At 34.6% G+C, this 20,118-nt stretch overlaps 1 long non-coding RNA gene across 1 annotated transcript in view; it reads right to left on the bottom strand.

The window, feature by feature from the left end:
- Positions 1–1,638: 1,638 nt before the first annotated feature.
- LOC141386128 (uncharacterized) overlaps positions 1,639–20,118 on the bottom strand; it is a 70,897-nt gene continuing 52,417 nt past the window's right edge. Inside the window, exon 3 of the long non-coding RNA XR_012407266.1 lies at positions 1,639–5,473. This is a non-coding gene — a long non-coding RNA (uncharacterized lncRNA). The remainder of the gene's footprint in view (positions 5,474–20,118) is intronic.

The following is a 20,118-nucleotide window of genomic DNA, read 5'->3' as shown; positions in this document are numbered from 1 at the left end:
CATAGATTTTCAATGTAGACTAGGGTCTCTAAATATAAAACTACAAAAAAACTATTCAGGATAAACAGCAAAATCAGTCCAAGGCACTCGAAAAAATGTGGTAAACATATTAAAAAGCCTTTATAGACATGGCTTTTCTTTAAAACTGCTCCTATGAGTTTTGGCAAACAACTACTTTCATCAGAGTAACAGTGAGAGAGAGAGAGAGAGAGAGAGAGGGACCTTTTGGATCAATAGCTTAAAAGTTAAAAGACTTCCAGGCTTAAAAGGCAAATTAGATTTTTCTCCTTTTTTGTAAAATTTGTTTCCTTTTTTTAATATGTTCTAAAATCTTTCACTTTAAATTGTTGAATATGTATTTATGTGTGTATATATGTATGTGTATATCTGTGTGTGCGTGTATGTATGTATGTATGTATGTATGTATGTATATATATATATATATATATATATATATATATATATATATGTGTGTGTGTGTGTGTGTGTGTGTGTGTGTGTGTGTGCGTGCGTGCGTGCGTGCGTGCGTGATTGCGTGCGTGTGTGCGTGTGTGTGTGTACGTGCATGTTTACGTGCATTTATTTGTAAATTATACTAGGTATTTGTCTATATATATATATAACTATTTTTGTGGTTTCATTTAATATAGATCCACGTTGTCTTATTTGAGAAATGTGTTGTCTAACGCATAATTTAAAAAAAATAATAATAATTTTGTTTGTTTGTTTGTTAAGTTTTTTTTTTACTTCTCCCTCTCTTAATACTGAATTAATGATGATTGTTGAGTTAACCTTGTGTTCAATATAATATTTTAGTATTGTTACTATGTTACATAGACCATTTGTTACTATGTTACTATGACCATTTATGTGAAGCTGCTTTGACACAATCTACATTGTAAAAGCGCTATACAAATAAAGCTGAATTGAATTGAATTTAATATTGTTTAGATATTCTAATGAGTCATGCAACCATAGCATTCAAAAGAAACTCCAGTCGCACCGGATCACTGTTACCCTGATAAAGGCAGTTGTTTGTGTAGGTGCAGTTTTAAGGAATAGCCATGTCAATAAAGGCTTTTAAATATTTTTTCCCAGATTTTTTGAGTGTCTTGGACTGATATTTGCTGTTTATTTTGATTAATTCATTACCCAAAGAGCACTGACACATTATTTAAACTACCCCTGAGCACTTTTTGTTTGATTTGTGACTAATTTGGATGTCTGTGTGAATAAATGTTTGCTTTTTTACACATATATAGTACAATTGTTTTTATCATCTGCCATCTGAATGTGAAACGTCATCTCCAAATCTGCCAAAGGCAACTTAACTCTAAAATAAACATGTTAATATTGTATAAAAGAGTGCACTTCTAAAAGTAGTACAAATATGTAATATTTTTAGAAGTAGTAGCAGTTCTAGTATTAGTATTATTACCTCTACTTATTAAAATTCATCTTAAGTGGACATTATCATAAAATTGAACTTTTAATATTAAAAAATCTGATATTTGTAGTTATAAATCAAATATTTTTTTGTGTAGATCCCTAATTGTGAGACATCTGAGATGCAATTAAACAAGTATAAAACAGTTTGAACAAAGAAATTGAGTGAGTCATCGCAAACTACATTCTCTCCCATATGTCGCTTTTGTCATTAAGCCCAGCTTTATATAATTAAAACACGGTTTCCAAGAAACAAAATCATGCAAAAATCAGTAAAAACAATATATAAAGCTTCTCTGTAATCATATTTACACACAGTGATAAATGATGAAAAGGATATAACACTTCACACGGTCATTTATTTTACTTTTTTAGTTAACTTGAGTCTTGCATACTCCACAACTTGTGTCACCTCTCTGGTTGAAGAACACAAATCAAAGCTGTGTATAATGATTGGGGAGAAAGGGAGCGTGGCAAAACGATTTGCATCTTCACATAATTAGTCATGGGGCGTGAGATGGCATCTCTTCCCACCATCCTTCTCAACGGCAGGTCCCGCACCCTGGTAATGGACTGGTGTTCAGTAACATTGTGCTTTTAGTGTGCGAGGGGGCGGGGGGGGAGGAAAGGAGAGCCGCAGGTCACGTGACCTCACGCGGTGGGAAGCGTGAGCAGTTCAGCGCTGGTGCGCATTCTCAGCGGGGAAATTTGTCCTAATAAAACGTCAGGCCCCGAGCAGAATGAACTGTAATGACTTTCTGAGTTCACTAATGGTCAATAAATCTTAGATTAGAGAGGCCCGGCACAAAACCCCGCGCAAGAATAAGCCAAGCGCTTTCATGGACACACACACAGCCATGTGGCATTGGACGGAATTTGATGAGTTTATTGTCTTAGTTTTCCTGCATTTCCGTTTGATTTGCATAGTACAGCCTAAGTCTTGAAAAAGTTGAAGGGTTCAACATGCATTAATGTTTTAGAAAAGCATTAAACCAAGACAGCTGCAGTTTCATCTTTGGCTTCTGATTAATTTCACTGGGGTTTCAATAAAGACAGGCCCGCAGAGAATATATGTTTTTCAGATCAATTTTTAAAGATGTCCATAGGCTATCCAGCGGCATGTAAGAAAACAAAAAAAAGTCTGCAGATGCACAACAGAAAGAAAGAAAGAATAAAGTCAAACAAATAAGATCTATTTTGGTTTTAATAAATAAGCAAAATAAAGGTGATGAATGAGTTGGAAGATGACTTGACCCTGCTAACCGAACCCTGCGCACAGATTGCCTTCTTTACTCTAATGGCTTCACTTATCATTTGGCAGCGGGGGGGTCACACTGAACGAATTGCACTGTGGACTAAAGGGGAAATTGGTGTAGACGATGCGTATCAATCATATTACCCATGTACATACAGCGGTCGCTCCACTCTCCTCCCACAAGGAACAAAGAAATGAGCTAGCGATCGCCTCCGATTTGACATTACTGAATGGGGTGTGTTTGGAGAGCGCATTACGAGCATTTTAAGTTGAAATATTAATATGGATGTTTCCTCTCATCCCGCTTAACTTGATTGTTTTGCTCTCAAAAAATCCAACAGAGGGAAAAGCAAAATCCAATTTGAGACATCAATCAGAAGAATCAATCATTCAAATGTACAAGCTGACATTATTGTAACCTTTGCCTACTTAAAGAACATTTAGGGAGAGGACAGCCACTACTCAATCAAGACACAATAGGACCAAGTTCCCGCCAGGATAAAATACGCTTCCTGCTCTTGGCTCCCCGAAGAGCAATTCTTCTCACTTTAAACTGACTGGCTGTGATTTTTGGCACTTCGGCGTCCAAATACGGACAGGGAAGCAGAGAGCCGTCTGATTAATGTCCAATGTACCGAGTCTACTTGAGGACATTCAGTGCTGCAATATGTTGCCTCCATCCAGGCGTGCCAACTGGCAGCACAGTACTGAGAGGGACTGGGCATTTGATGGGGATTGGCACACTTATGGGTCACTTGCTAAAGAGTGCAACTGGCGCACAGGCATGGCCAGAGGGAGAGGGATTCAGTGGCCCTCGCAGCCCACAGACAGCTCATATTTTAAAAAAAAATGAAATAAAATAAATCCCCCAATGCACTTCAATGAACAAGTAATACCTGTTTGAGACAGATTTAGGGTTTCAGGTTTTCATTTACAGTAAGATTCACTACTAAGTTCAAACATATTTCATCATGTGCAGGGTGATAATGCACTATAACAGACATTGAAACAACAAAAACACACAGAAAAACAGACAGAACAGTTCTGCTAAACTAGACGATAAGTTAGAAAGGATAACAATAATGTTTGATGTTTGATATTAGATACATGCTACTATTAAATCGTTCTTAAATACTTAGGCATATTATCACAAAATAATTACAATAATAATAAAAACACCAACGAAAATGATGCCATTCAGTAGGGCTGGGCGATAAAATCAGTATCTGTATTTATTGACTGAACACCATTGTCAATATCGAAAAAAAAAAGTTCAGTATGAAGTTTCAGAAGGAAGCTCTATAGTTTTATTAAAATGCGGCTGCTGAGAATGCACCTTGGAAGCAATGGCAATAAGCTTAGTGTGTATGTCATTTGCAATGGAGGCGCGCAACTTGCATGAAGCTAATATGGGAGCATTGCGCACATGTTGCGCAAGCAGCACACACAGTACGCACGCACAATTTTTAGGCAAATGTAGTTGAAAACATCTCAACTTTCCTGAATGTCACGAGCACACCGCGATTCAAGCAAGTAGAACCAACCTGTAATAACGGCAAACTAATTACCTTAGACAAACACAGCGCACCCAAACACTGCAGTGATTTTTACTTTTATCTATAAATTTGGATCGAAGTTGCAGTAATTGTTTGTCCATTTGTCATCCCCTGAAAAATGGTTAATTGTCACCTAGTTACAGAAAGACGGCAGGGGAGAGCGAGCACAAAAACTGAATCAGGGAAACCATGCACTCACGCTTGTCACTTCAGTTCAGAATAACAACACACGTGAAAATGAGTGATGTGCCTAGCAGCAGTGAGGAAATTGTAACTAAAAAAGGATGTAAGGATGTTGCCAGAGTGGCTTTTTGGTTTCTTTTCTTGTGCATCCCAGCCACTAGCACCCCATCTAAAAGATTTTTTTTAGCATAAAGAGATGTGATGTTTAGTTAAAATATTTTGTTTTTGACTATAAAACTAACTGCCTCAGAAAGGTTGGTAAATTAAAATAAAGTGGTTAAATAAAACAAAATCTAAATATTCCTAAATGGATTGTTAGAAATTATTCAATAATTATCGATATGACTGATTTGAAACATGAAATCATGATCATTTTGTTTTTTTGCAATATTGCCCAGCACTACTTATTCAGTGCTTTCTTAGTTGTCTCAAATTTAAGAATTTTACCTTGACATGTATTTTCCCTGGAAAAAAATGTTGAGACTGAAAACCGAACAGATGCAGTGAAGCTCTGGTCTTTACATAAAAGTCTTAATACATGTGTTGCGAAATCAAGGTGACACTATTCATAGCCGAGTGTTTATTTGGATATCTTAAAGGTCACCACTCCATTGTTTTTGGGCAAATTAAAAATTGTATTGGCTGCAGAGCTGAATGGGTGTAGCGAGCGCAACCCAGTGGTTTAAATGTGTTCATCTAGGCGTCATAATGCTCTCAAGTGCATCTTGAACTTAATTGTGTGTAATTGCACACCGAGTTGTTTGATGCACAGCAAGAGAAAGAGCTTTTGGATGGAAATGGCATGGTGCTGTATGGAGCCAAGTGCTGGCAGGGAGTCTCAGGCAGCCGGGGACGAAATCTGTGCTTCAATGTGCGGGCATGTGTGTTTTTCGTACGACTGATCACACACACCTCATCTTTAGAGTGGTCCAAAGAATGTGTTGTTTAGCGTGAACAAGCCTCTTCAGTGTCGACTTTAAAAGAGTAAATGGATTTCTTGGAACACAGTCACAACGCTACAGCCCAAAGATACCTGGATGAAAGGAAACATGAATTAAAGGTCTACTCGGTACAAATCCAAGCTGGTTAATGGGATAAACATGGATGTTCTTTTATCTTTGGCACCAGCATTTTTGCTATGTGCAGCTAAGCAGTGTCAGATAAGGTTGCTGTCGCTTTCTTCTCTGGCTTTTCAGGTCACCGGACCATGCACTTGTCATCATCACAACGTGAACGTGACAGACACAATAAAAGTCAAACAGCATTTATAAAGCTCCGTTCTTACTGCTCATGCCAGTGGAGGGCAAAATGGCATTGGTATAGAAGAGAAAGAGTGAACAAGATATATACAGCACACACACACACACACATATATATATATATATATATATATATATATATATATATATATATATATATATATATATATATATATATATATATATATATATATATATCTATATAGGCTGTGTACGTGTGTGTGCACATTCAGGTAATGCTCACTAATGACCCATCGGGGGGCTGTCAGCTTGGACCGGCGGGCACACTGGCTGAGTCCACTTGCTCCCCAGGGGGACAGTGCTGAAGCCATGCACTGCCCTGTGAAGTAGTTGATCATAAATATTTCAGCCCTCTCTCACACTCACTTTCTCTCTCTCTCTCTTTCTCTCTGTATCCATCTAATGCACAGAGGAATTTTGGCGGCCGTCATGCCCCCCTCACTGCACCTGTCACACACCCTCTAATTTGGGCTCTCTAGAGAGGCTGCTCCCATGTGGACAGCTGTCCCCAGGGGAACCATCCAGCAGCAGACCCCCAGGAGCTGTAATCACCCACAGCACCTTTAACAGAGGAGGGAAAGGAGGGGACCAACTCTGAGACTATGCAGAGTTCATTTTCTAAAGAGTTGCTACAGCCTTGCCACCATACGGGTAGAACAAATATTTCAATTTATATAAGCCATTTAATTTTAATTCAGATTAATCTAAAACAATAATAAAACTTAGTGTAATGCAGAAAGCATGCAAAGGTTTTCTGCTACTGATGCCATTTTTATATTGATGGTCATTATTATTATTTTTTTATCATTATTATTATTATTATTATTATTACAGAGCATATACAGGAATCAAAGTGTGAAATTCAATACTTTTAAGACCTTGTTTAAGACTCCATACATTTTAATAGCTTTAAACCACAAAACAATGACGAGATTTTAACTTACAGTATATTTACAAAATATTAATGTAAGTAACTAATCCAAAACTAAAACATTATTTATATACTTAATAAAGTCTATTAAATCTAGCCAATTCAGCAGATTGGCGCAAATAGAACTGCAGAAATAATGGTGTTGCCTTGATTACTGCAGTAAACAAAGCAGCATGATGTCAAATCTAGCAGGATTTCATTGATTTCATAAACTACACAGCATCCTGATATTCACAAATTTAATTCAGGCAAACTTTAGCATAAAAGCATACATTGCATAATCAAAAATGATATAAGTTTACCTTGCAAAATAGCATTAAGAACTTTTTAATACTTTTCAAGATCCCACGGACACCCTGTGTTATTACTATTCATTCATTCATTTTCCTTCGATTTAGTCCCTTATTTATCAGGGTTCGCCACAGTGGAATGAACCACCAACTCTTCCAGCATATCTTTTGCACAGCGGATGCCCTTACCGCTGCAACCCAGTACTGGGAAACACCCATACACACTCATATTTACACACATAAGCAAGGCAAGGCAAGTTTATTTATATAGCACATTTCATACACAATGTCAATTCAAAGTGCTTTACATAAACAGGAACAAAAGAGACAAGTATAAAAAAACAAATAATAAAAATTATTTAAAAACAGACAAAACAGATAAAAACATGTTAAACTATGTTATAAAGTAATGAAAAATTAGAGAAAGACATAATAGTGCGATCTGTCGGACGTAGCACAGTGCTCATTCAGCAAAGGCACAGCTAAACAGATGTGTTTACAGTCTTGATTTGAATGTGCCTAATGTTGGAGCACATCTGATCATTTCTGGAAGCTTACACAACAGTTTATTCAGTTCACCTATACCGCATGTCCTTGGACTGTGGGACACCCAAACATAGGGAGAACATGCAAACTCCACAGAGAAATGCCAAATAACCCAGCCGGGACTCGAACCAGCAACCTTCATACTGTGCTGCCCATTATTATTATTATTGTTTTAAATTCGCCAAGCAACTAATGAGACATGTACACAGACTTAAATCAAATTGCTTCTATAAAGCCCTGACTAAATTTTACCCATCTCAATTTTTGACCTCTCCTTGCTATACATTTAACCTAGAGATATGGTTTCTGCTTTAATGTACTTGTGTGTACCTGAAAAAAAAACAAAAAAACATTTAATATACAGTACACATTTGTGGCTTTATTATTTCTATTATTTTATTCCCCAATTGACAACTGATGATGCTTAACTTAATCAAAAATGTGACCACAAAATGTCACAAAAATCTTTTTTTCAATTATATTTTTAAGAGCACATTGTTGTTCCTTCAACAGTTGCTTATTAAAAACCAATTCTGACCCAAAGCATACAATAAAATATTGACAAAAAAATAGAAACACACACACATCAACACCGATGCACTGAAGCATTATAACAACCTGCTTAATATCCTGTTAGTGCCCCAACATACAGTACATCCAAAAATATGGTAGGACCTCTAAGTGCATACTCACACAAGGTACAGTTGCCTTGAACCAAGCCAAAGCGCGATTGTTTCCCTTCCCTCACCCCCGACGGCCTGCACTCATACTACATTTTGCCTTCCAAACCTGAGCACATGTCATCTATGATGCGACTGTTCAGTTTAACAGAAAAGAAGTGCTCTCGCTTAGCACAGTAGAGATTGCTTTAGCTATATCATTTTAATTGTTTGGGATGCAGTGACACACAGTCAAGTATTTTGCCAAACAGATCCACAACTTTTGACACTCATAAATAATCACCAAAATCATCATCCTAAATGCATTAAGAAGTTTGCTGAAGGTGCAGCTGACATGCAGTGAGGAGGTTACGTCTCTTATAAACTACAGCAGTTTGCGTTCATTGACCAATAAGAATGATTAATAAATCCATATGAAACAATCACTTATAAGTGACGTTGTGTCTTCAGTTTTAGGCTCAAGTCCGCTTTGCACTCATACTACAAGCATACCGCACCAAAGCCCCACCAAAACCACACTTTGGCACACCTCTTTCAACCGGGCCAGGGCCAGCCAAATGAACCGTACCTGGGCCCGATACGGAGCACTTACACTTCTCAAACAAACTGGGAAACGGGCCTAGGCACAGTTCAGACAGCATAGCACCCTAAAAGAGCCCTGTTATGTGGCACCAAAAACGTTAACAGTTGATCATTCAAGTCCTGTAGGCTGCAAAGTGAAGCTGACATGGATCAAACGGTCCACCAAGTTTCACAAACGTTTATCTAGATTAAAGTGTAAGAGATTTGGTACATAGCTTGGTACACACTAGGTACACATTTCAAAGTGTCTAAATTATTACACACTCTCCAGTGTCCATCTTAGCATGACATTGCTTCTGGGCACAAAGCAAAGATCACAATGGAATGATTTACTGAGTCTGCTTTGGAAAAAAAATAGACAAGGCTGCACCTCTAAACACCTTAAGGATAAACATGAATGCTGACTGCCAGCCAGAGCCCATCATAACATCACTGGCTGACCTCACCAGATCTCATGTCTGAATGGGAGAAAATCCCCACGGTGATGTTTCAACATAGTAAGAAGCTTTTTCAGAAGAATGTAAGCTGTTGTGAAGCTTTTTGAACAACCCGTGAGAAAAACCTTTAAAGAACATATTTTTACAAAAAGTTTTTGTGATTATATACAAATGACGATTGTTCTTGGTCCTTTTTTGAGCACAAATGGGACGGGTGTCATAACAACTGAAACATGAAATGTGATGTTTTAAATGAAACATGATAATTTCTCTGTTCCTTCAATCAAATTTTATAATTGGTGTTCATCGGTGCCAGTTATAGGCTATGTGTGTGTGTGTGTATATATATATATATATATATATATATATATATATATATATATATATATATATATATATACATATATATATATGTATATATATATATACATATATATATATATATATATACATATATATATATGTATATATATATATATATATATATATATATATATATATATATATATGTGTATATATATATATATATATATATATATATATATATATATATATATATATATATATATATATGTATATATATATGTATATATAAACTTACATAAAGACTGTTAAACATCCCAAATTATCATGGGATTATTTAATCTACAGTCACTGTCCCACCGGTGGGATGTTTTTAGGTTAATATTATTACATTTATTTTTCTTGACAAACTATATATCATATGCATGTCATTTTCAAGTCTGAGTTCATTTTTGTGTTTTTAAAGAATTCCTCCCTCACACACTTTCAAAAGGACAACTGCTGGAAAACTGTCAAAAAATATTCTTAATTGCAGTTTGCCACTTTAAACTTGTGTCCTCAGTGCCCTTGCTCAGTGTGCAAATGCCATTAAGTACATCCTGTAGGAACACAATTTTCTCAAAACTTGAGGAGAAAGGACACAGTGTTCCTCTTTTAAAGTACACACCTGAGACACAAACAGAAGTACAAAAAAGTAACATCTCTGTGGTCTTTAAGGAACAGATGGTATCAGAACCAAAACATGTTTTACATCGAATTGCTTGGGAAAAGACACAACAATTCATTTAAGTGAAGGGGTCTATTTATAAAAGCACAAAGGGGTATTGCCCCAGTATATTTGGGATGAACTTGAACACTGCTAAATTCTGAGCAACCTAACGAGAAGGTTTAAAAATATGCATAGAAAGTTTTCATCCAAATGCCAAAGGCACCACAAGAACCTCTGAAAACTTGTGAGGGCAGACAACATCTTCATATTAAATGTTAGCTTTTTTGCCACCTGAAACTGTAGAACAAATATATGCAAATGGAAGGAAAATAAAGTCCCTTCAAAAAGCCAAATGTCTAAAACCATAAATATATAAGAAACATTTAAAGAAAATGTCATACTGCACAAATAATAATTCACCACCAAACTAAATCAGGTATGCCATCCTAGAGAATATTACCCATGTCTTAAATATTCCTTCCATGACATACAGTATGGCTGAAACTCATATCTATAGGACAGAAGCTAAATTACCCTACATTGAAGGTCATGTTCTTTACTCTTGTGAATTTGACAGGCCAGACATAGGGGGTCAAAGAATCAAAAGCTTCATTATAAGAATACTCTAAAAATGCTTAGTTGGATTTTCAACTCAAACGGTAAGTTCAGACCATTGGGTAATAACAATTGACAATTGAATTCACAATAACTGAATTGGTTTAACCCAGTCAGACGATATAATCTGTAACCCAACAGTGCTGGGTTGGATTGCAGAAGTTTAAACAAAGTTTGTCAGCTCTCCTTGGTGCTCTTAACCGCAAAAGGAAATTTATGAAAAAAAAAAAAAACTAATAAAAATGTATTCTTGAAGAGTTAATTCCCGCATTTGAAGGTATATAGTAATATTTTATTGTTCACTGGATCAGTAACATCCTTTTGTTTTTCCATGTTTGTCTTGTGCTTTTTTGTATATATCTCAGGATTATTTTATTTTTATTTTGAATACAGTCTGTGCTTTAAAACTCACTAAAAATGATGTTGAGACTCTACAATTGATGTTTTTCACAACATAGAAATTATGTTAACAGGTAATAGGTGAACAAAACAGTGCATAATGAATTACTTTCTCATCAATCCAACAAAAGATCACTCTTTCTTTTAAATGACAATTCTTATATTTATAAAGTCAATTTTCTTTTTCATTTTGAGTGTTGATAATTTTGATAATTGAATGGGCATTTATAACAATGTACTTTGTGCTGCATTACCTAGTCCGTAAATAAATAAAAACACCAACCTCTCACTGCTATGATCAATGTCTATTTTTATCTTATTTAGAAAGTTATTAGATTATTTTTTATTTGAGTTGTTATTTATATTTATATACTATTAAGTTATTATTTTTATGTATTTATTACAAAGTTTATTGTTTATTTATGAATGTGTTATTATAATGACTTCCAAGGTTGGGAGTCTTGGACATGTAAAAAAATAAAAATAATAAAATAAATAAATAAATAAAAGGTCCATTGTACATATTTATTGACACATTAGCCAAAAGTGATGCCTTTTTTATTGCTTTAACCATTGTTGCATAAATTCTTGTGAGCGATCAATTGAAATAAGTTTTACTTATTCTTGTCCCAACTTTATCCTTTAATTCATATTTCCAGAAGTTTTCCTTTTCCTATCTTTGAAAGTGTTGCAGTAGATGACTGATTGAAAATGAATAAAAGGTTTTGAAATGTGTACTGCAAGTGTCAGAAAAAAAGTCAGTTCCAGACATATTTTTTTATTTCACAAATCAATATAAAACCTTTAATAAAATTTATAAATTTGCTTCCAACGTATTGAAAAATTCTAATTGATTTGGAGTTGAAGGTGAATGAATAATGGCTTTTTTTTTTGGTAAGCTTTCATGTTAAGGGTACTTAAACACTTTAAAGCTTTTTGTGTTATTTTGTCATAACTTATCCCCATCATTCCACATCTACAAGACATTTATTCATGGTCAAGCCACAAATGAAAATATTTCTAGTAAAATCTTAGGTTTTTGTCTCCCCATTGACAGTCTATGAAAGTACTTCTTTAAAGATTTTTAACTCGTTTAAACTAATCCAAATTAATTGAGCAGATAAGTCTATTAATTATTTTCTGATGAGATACTGTTGCTTAAAGCAGTCATGTCTCTTCAGAAATTTTTAAAGTGGCAGTTGTATAAAAAAGGGGGATGGACAGAATTCATTGATAGCCAGCTTTCATTAAAACATCTTTTTTTTTCTGTTGGAATGACAAAATGGTAAGGAATACAGAATAAATCATACAGGTTAACTAAAACTTTGAGGCCAAGACACAAAATTGGTAAACAAAAAAGTTACATAAAAAGGTAAATGTGTTGTTACATCGAGTCTACAACTGGGCCAAAATGTTTCAGCATAGTGCCAAGGTCATGAGCTTCGGCCTATAATTGACAACACTGAGTTATTGTTGACTTGGTGTGTTAAAAGTATTTTTTTTTCTGAGAGGATAATTTAGAGACAATTCTTTCTCTCTTTGTTTTACATTGGGACCACAGATTGGGAACCCAGATACTATGCCTGAGTATCTGAATTCAAATGAGTCAACTAAATTTCCTTTTGTGCTCAGGGTTGGAGACAACCAGTGTTTTCAAACCTTTGGAGCATAGGCAAAGTTGCAATGGATGTTTGATTCCACAGTATTTGACATATTGTGATATACTGTTTTTTTTTTTTTTTTCAAAACAAATAGAATGTATCCTCATTTTTAGAAAAAAGATTTTTCATTACTGAAATATTGCTATAGATTTGTTTTGTCTTTATCTGTTATTTACTATTTTTTGGTTAAATGTCTTACCTATTTTTTTACCTAAAGGTTAGTTTAAAAAAAATCACAACCCAGCATACTGGGTCAAATCAACAATTCAACTGGTTGGGTGAAAACAACCTAGCTCCTTTTATGACCTAGCACAGGGTTACCAAAAATAACCCAAATTGGGTTGTTTGTATCCAGCATGTTTTTGACTACAGAGTTCAATCAAAAAATAACATTTAATAATCAATTCCAGCTCAAATGATTACCACAGAGTCACATAGAAGTGTTTTTTTTTAGAACTCAGATTTGTTATTTTTTATACTATTAAATTTTGCCATTATAATTATTGTGCTTTTATAGGTTGCCCTTCCTGCCACTTTCTGGCTCCATTTTCAAACTCAGTTTGCTTGGATTGAGATGTCTAAATAATGAAGGAATTTCCATTTTAAGTGAAGTTTTTATTTCAGTTCTTTTACAATCTAAGAAATCCTGGCTTCTTTAAACCTCAATCAGAAAAAAATATGGACAACCCAAACATTGGTTAAATTTGATCCTATTATTTTAATTAAAAAAAAAAAAAACTAAAACAAATACACCCAGAATTGGGTTACAATAAGCCAGTATTTTCATAGTGTATTCATACATACACCCATCCATCCATTCATCCTTCCACTCGTATAAAGGACGCAACTATAAATAAACTATATCTCAGGGTTGTCACAACAAATCAGTAGTAAACGCATACATACACCCACACACGCACGCACGCACGCACACACACACACATCCTAGAATTTGAATAAAATTAATTCTACACGGACGTTTAATTCTAAAAATGGTTTGCTATCTCAATTCAAACATGCTTATTGAATAGCAATTTATGAATACACTTGCATTAAATTGGGATGTATAAAGGTTGCGTAAACCTGGCTATTTAACAATTCAGGGATTCAAATTCACTAAGTAAAAAGGACCATGAATTTGCCAGTCCATCTCACATCTGCCACTAGATCAACTCTTTCAACAGTTGTTAAACAGGATCTATAACTTAGAGTGTCTTGTGTATATCTAATGACTCGTTAGTCTTTTGAATATCTCGCTCTCTGGTAAAATGTTTTTGGCAGGGTGCAAACTGAAGTTATAATTTATGTAACCACAATGATTCAATCTGACTATTAGGTTATTGCACAAACTTACTGAACTTTATACGCTTTTTATTTTATACCCCATTATTGATTATCATTATGATCATTCTCAGAAAGAATGAATCCAACTCAGAATTACTGAATGTGTTGCCTTGTAACTCTACATGGTGTAAGGATTAAAGATCATGTTAATTGGGCATTGTTCAGTTGTTTTTCATTTTTAAACAAGACACAAATCAAGGCATTTAAAAATGGTAAAATAAAAAAATATATATACAGTTGAAGTCAGAATTATTAGCCTCCTGAATTATTAGCCCCCTTGTTTATCTTTTTCTCCAATTTCTGTTTAACGGAGAGCAGAATTTTTTTAAACACATTTCTAATCATAATAGTTTTGATAACTTATTTCTAATAACTGATTTATTTTATATTTGCCATGATTACAGTAAATAATATTTGATATTTTCAAGACTCTTTTATACAGCTTAAAGTGACATTTAAAGGTGTAACTATATTGATCAGGTTGACTAGGCAGGTTAGGGTAATTAGTAATTAGTCAAGTTATTATATAACAATTTTTTTTCTGTTTTTTTTTCTGTAAAGGGGGTAATAATTTTGACCTTAAAATGGTTTAAAAAAAATTAAAAGTGCTTTTATTCTAGCTGAAATAAAACAAATAAGACTTTCCTCAGAAGAAAATAATATTATCGGACATATTGTGAAAATTTCCTTGCTCTGTTAAACTTATTTTGGAAAATATTTAAAAAAGAAAAAAATTCAAATAGGGGCTAATAATTCTGATTTCAACTGTAAATAATAATGATTCCACTATTAGGTCTGAAAGTTGTGTTGGAACACTCAGGTTAAAATATAGCTGTACAATGTGTCAATATTACTTTCAGTCGTTAATTTTCAGCTTAGTCCCTTATTTATTAGAGGTCGCTACAGTGGAATCAACCGCCCATGGTTGCTTTACCTGTTACATATGATATAATTTGCACTGATTGTTTTTAGGTTTTTTTTTTTTATTTATCTATTTTTTATAACACTTAATAATGTTTGTCATGAAATAACAGCAGTGACCAAAGCAGTGGCTTATTTTAATCTGCTAAACAGTTTAACAGCAAAGCATTGCAGTGGATGCATACAGTATTTCCAATTCTTTAATGTGGCATGCCAGTTAAATTGGTGTTCCTTTTTATTTATTATTATTTTTAAGCCTCTAGCTAATATTATATGTGGACCTTGGAGAACATTACAACATAAAAAAACGCAGTTCATGAATCATTTAAGCTACATTTTTGATTCTGTATGTGATCCTCTTTCTCCATATTCAATGTACATTTTTCAGAGAATGCTGCACGAGTGCACTCTGCTTTGAAGACAGTTCTCTCATCTGCAGTAAGTGTTTCCTTCTAGCTTCATCCTTTGAAAGCAAAATTCAATGGCGCACTTAAAACAGAGGAAGCTGCTCTGATACCTGTGCCAGACTTTTCACTGTGTCCTTGAGGGAGATCATCATGTTTGTCTACGCTAACCACTTATTAACTTTGAATGAGTCTTAATGTGAATATTCATGAGTATAAATACGACAATATCCATTTAAAGTTTATATGGCTTAAATTATTCAGAGTAGCGTTCATACATTGCACGTTAGTAACTGCTGATGAAACATTTAAAAAAAACCTCAAAACAAATTCTTTGGATTGGTTTACACCCCAGTTGAGAAATCAGAAACAGATGTGTGGGTTACTTAAAAAAAAACGTCAGTTGGTTTTATTCTTCCTCCCCAAGTCTCTCCCGTAATCTACAGGGCTTTACAAAGCTGCCATTGTAAAAGCTGGCAGGTGTAATCACTCATAATAGACATTGTACCACATTCATACACCTTCATTCAATCAGACCATATTGTACAGTCATAAATGCATGTACTGCTCACACGGGGAAAGCATGGGCAGATACAACAGTCTGAATGAACTCCCCAGATGGCAGCCCACATTCATGCCCAAAAAGAAATTGTAAGGGAAAAGGAAATAATGTTAATTACTGTAAACAAAATCTGTCAGACACACTGGTATATTTCAGCCCAAGTCGGCGGGCTGGGCCCAGCTTCATGGTTTTGCATGCTAATCTTTTATTCCCGACCCCCTTCTTTCTCTCTGTGATCGCTTTACGAGCTCAGCAGAACTGCTGTCACAGCTGCCATCGGTGGCCCTGTTATCTCTTTGTGTTTTGCAAAAAAGGAAGATTAGGCATTAAATATCTTTTCCCATCATGCCACTAATTGTTCCTTAACTTGCTTCCTGCTCGGTAAAAGCGCAGAGACTCATACAGATGATAATGTCACACTGCATGAATTGGGTGTTGATTTGATACACAAATGTAATTGTTGTGTTTAATGAGGGCAGGCGACGCTACAGGGTGAAGATGGTTTGTTTAAGTCTTTAAAAACTCTTCCATCGGCAAAGTTTAAAAGTTGACTACGGCATTGAGCCAGGAACTTTTTTTTTTCTCCAAATCATGAACGCATGAGCCATTTCATTGTTATCAAGCGTAATCAGATTTTGTTTTTTCTTTAAATGGACCTTATGTTATAAAATCGCTGATTAGATTTTAAATGACTCTCTATCACCATTGTAGCTACAGTATTTTTTTCTTTAGAAATAAACGCTTTAAAATCATACTGTAACTAATGAAATGGGTGACCAATTGCTTCTACGGTTCCAAACTAATTATGAGTTTATGTCAGCAGGGCTATTCAGAACTAATTATGCCAGACAACTGAGACTTATGTTCCGGTTCATTTGCAAAGAGTGTGTGAATTATTCTAAAAAAGAAAAAAAAAAACAATGGAGAGGAAATGTGTTATTATCAAATATTCTGACTGACGAACACGCTCTCAATGAGGCCCTCAAGGTAGGGAGCTGCAGTCGAGATAACAGACACTCTTCACAAACACTTGCTGAATTAGAGTTTATTCAGGAAAGGAGTTGAAGCTGTGTGGTGAGACATGGCCAATTATTAAGAAAGTGTTAAGAAAGTTCTGGAGACCAAAAGTTTTTAATTTGTATTATTAACAATTGAACTAATTGTTTGAGGAAGAATTCGTGTTTAAATAAAAATACTGCCTTTAAGCTGTTGCCCTTCAACCTTCAGTTACAAACGTACAAGATGTTTTTTTTGTTTTTTGTTTTTTCAAAAGGAGATTGAGGAAACTTCAGCCTGCCAAAAAGGGAGGAAAAAAAACTTAAAGCACCATAAACACTGTACTACATATATTTTAAATCTATAGATGTCATTAACTTCTCTTGTGTGCAGAAATTGCAATTATAGATCACTGTTAATCTTCCCCTTCAGAGAGGATCATTGGGTATGTGGATTAAAGTTAATAATTAGACCCAAAGTCTAAAATAACTGAAAAATCTTTAATTTGCAAATCATGGATGGAGGAGAAATGTGACAAAAGTGGCAAGTAACGGCAAGACAACTTTAAGCATCTCTGAAACAGCAAGGCTTGTGAAATGCTCCTGCTCGACAGAAATGAGTTTATAAACAGTGTTCGTTAGAGGAACAAAAATCTCAGACAAAAGTGCTTTCATGCCTAATTAAAATGAAAGCACAGAACAGAATACCATTTAAGAGCAAGGGTCAACCCCTGGTGGTTCGGCGGTATGATTTGTGTATAGAGAGGATCAACTCTTCAATGTTTATTGCCACCCTTCATAGAAAGATTGAAAATACGGGAAAATACCTTTACCGGATAATAGCAGGATGGAATTGTAAAATACAAGAGAATCCCAGAAAAAAACAGGAAGGTTGACAGGCTGATAGTTATATGAGAACTGTCACTACTATGTACAATAAAAAATTTGAAGTGCATACTAGCATTTGATCTAGTTCTTGGAGCATTTGAAGAAGGCATGGACATGTGGGCCATGCACTTTCTGAACTAATGCTTCCAACATTGTACATAATATAGTGAGATGCTTTGACCAAAGTTTTGCTGGGATACTCTGGGTCTGCCCATTCAAATGGTTTGGGACTTGTGGAGCTGTATATAGATGGATTTGCTCTAGGGATGTCCCGATACAACATTTTAACTTCCGATACGATACCGATATTGCAGCCTTCGGTACAAACCGATACCAATACAAATCCGATATCAGCACAAATCCTGAACACTTACACACCTATTTCGTTAAATGGAATGAATGAACGGCTAGATCAAACTGAGAACAAAGTCAGCAACAGTAAGTATGGAAATAAACAACCAATTTATTAATTATTGGTTGCATTAATGTGAACCTTTTACATAAGAATATATACAAAAGTATTAAAGAATAAACATTAAGACCCTTAAAAATATCTTAATTGAATAAACAAAAAAAACATATTTTTAAAGTGCAAAATACTAATTAAAGGTCACTTCAGTTATTTACTTTTTTACCATCAGCAAATGGTAAAAACTGCTGAGAGCAGGAACCTAAGAAAAACAATATTGTTAATTGAGCAACTGCTAAAGGTTCAGTGTCCAAAGTTTCAATATCACATAGAGCTTCTTGATGAATTTTTGATACAGTTTCGAGCTGAAAAATATCTGTCACACTGGGCAGCAGAAATAGGAAGTTATTCTTATAAGTTATTGTTAAGTTAATAAAAATGTGCAGTATGGTTAGTACAAAAATTAACATGATCAGATCTATTTCATCTGTATTTGTATCATAAGATTATGGCTGTATCAATGTTACCAAACATTATTAATTTTAAAATAATATATATTGCACATTTTATCTTGAGCATAAATATTCCTGCAGTAGCTGGATTGAAACACACCTTTTCTAAACAGCACATAAAATAATGTGACTTTTAAGAATAATTTTATTTATCAAAATTCATTTTATTTGCTTAATATATTGCACAGATTCCACCCAACTGCCCACATGGGAAAAGTACAACAATAAGACAGAACTGCAAACTCATGTGCAAATCTGACACTGTTTATCAGAGCACTTTATCTTTCTGGCCTTTTTAAAGAAGAGTTAAACATGGGAATGCCTCTAATAAAATTTTCCTTCTGCCTAAAAAGTAAAACCATTCTTTTTTTAAACTGTAATGGCCCTCAGCAACAAAATGATTTCTTATTCTTATTTAACAGACAATTAAAACAACAAAGATGTTTAGCATTTAACACCTTTTACATGACATCGTTTCTTTTTAGTGTGATCAAGTAAAAAAAAAATGAACAAAAAAAGAAATCCACTATTTCACTCCTACTATCAATGTGCACCACTGACAGGTCAAATCTCTCTCTCTCTCTCCCTCCCAGAGATTGAGATGCACTGGCCAAAGTTTGCCTATAAAGTAATGCAAAAACTCTGCTATAGAAAACGAAAGCAGAATCCGGGACATGTTAGGCGATTTAGAAATTTTGGCTGAATGCATTAAGTCCCAAATTGAGGACATTTCCGAAAAAAAAAGAGTTTTGTCACCCTAAATAATGAGCTGGATTTAAAGCGCATCTGACTGCTTATATCTAAGATTTTTAACGCAGTCCGATACAGTTTTTTGGACTGATATCGGACCCATTTCCGATATCAATGTCGGATCGAGACATCTCTAATTTGCTCTTCATTGTTTGAACTTTCAGCAGTGTAACCACAATAACCTGAATTCAACTCTGAAAACTGGACTGACACCGTTTTAATTTACTGGAACTTCTATGTGTGCAATATAAAATGCAATATAAAATCTTACACAAGTGCAATATAAAATGTCTTAACATTAGAAAAATGTATTTAACATTTAAGTTTGTGTGTTTTGTGTGTTAATCAATGTCTTACTAGGCCTACAAGAAACTTAGTTGTAACTAAACTGTGGTCATCAATAAAGTGACTGTAGTCAACCACCTAGGGGCAATCAAAATGTTTTGGCTTGACTTTTCAG

Source organism: Danio rerio, chromosome 1 (genome assembly GCF_049306965.1).
Source record: "Danio rerio strain Tuebingen ecotype United States chromosome 1, GRCz12tu, whole genome shotgun sequence".
NCBI lineage: Eukaryota > Metazoa > Chordata > Actinopteri > Cypriniformes > Danionidae > Danio > Danio rerio.
Note: the sequence above shows the minus strand (reverse complement) of the source record. Positions and strands in the feature narration are given on the sequence as shown.